The sequence below is a fragment of the Sinocyclocheilus anshuiensis genome, unplaced genomic scaffold, assembly GCF_001515605.1.
Source record: "Sinocyclocheilus anshuiensis isolate Anshui unplaced genomic scaffold, SAMN03320099.WGS_v1.1 scaffold394, whole genome shotgun sequence".
NCBI lineage: Eukaryota > Metazoa > Chordata > Actinopteri > Cypriniformes > Cyprinidae > Sinocyclocheilus > Sinocyclocheilus anshuiensis.
The window spans coordinates 613,935-614,887 of record NW_015542343.1 but is presented as its reverse complement, the minus strand read 5'-3'; the positions used below and the strand labels follow the sequence as shown (position 1 = coordinate 614,887).

The 953-nt window shown below is 33.7% G+C and overlaps 1 protein-coding gene across 1 annotated transcript in view; it reads right to left on the bottom strand.

Moving 5' to 3' along the window:
- mid1 (midline 1) overlaps nt 1-953 on the bottom strand; it is a 68,855-nt gene that overhangs the window by 67,043 nt on the left and 859 nt on the right. The window lies entirely within an intron of this gene.

Sequence of the window (953 nt, the reverse complement as noted above, 5' to 3'; positions counted from 1 at the left end):
TATCTATCTATCTATCTATCTATCTATCTCTCTCTCTCTCTCTCTCTCTCTCTCTCTATATATATATATATAAATTAATTGCAATGCTTTCTGTGATTTGCAAGTGTTCTGAAAGAGTCTGAAAGTGTAAATGAATGTGAATTCTTCATGCGCTCTGTTCTCTGTGGCTCTTGGCTGTTGTATAATTAGCAGGGGCTCGTTAGGCTGTGAGGAGCTCTGAGAGCGCTGACCCGAACAAAACTCTTTCTTCTGCTCTTACAATAAAGAACAACCCACCGCCCATCTCCCACCATGACTGTATGTTTGTAACACTCAGTCTGTTATTGAGGAGTGAACTGTTTCAGAATGAACTGTGATTGGTCGCTTTACACGTCACTCAGATGCAGCTCCTCCTGTGATTGGACAGGATGTGAATCCGCGTGGGATCGACAGACGAGCACATTTACACTGAGAGAGAGCTCACAAGCACCCTTCAAAAGCGTCCCACACGTCACACTACATCACCATTAGAGACGAGCACAAGTGCGCCTCCATCTCAATCTCATCAAATATTCGTTACAAACAGAACTAGACTTTCACATCTGTGCGGATTTGGCCTGACAACTTTCCCAGTTCTGAAAAGCACTACCTCTGGTTATATGAAACTCCAAAAATATATATATTTTATATTTTTTTAACAAAGTATTTATTTTTTATTTTTTTTATAAATTATTTTTATTATGCATATTGTTTAATTTAAATTAAAAAAATGTTACATACAGTATATGTAAAGTTAACTGTACAAATGTATAATGTAAATAGTTTATATGAAATGAATATTTAAACATTGCATTATTATATACATAAATAAATTTTTGTTTTATGTACATTTTATTTTTTGAGTTTACTGTAACTATATAAACTCAAAAAAGAAATATATTATTTTCTTTACATATAAATTATGATTTTACACT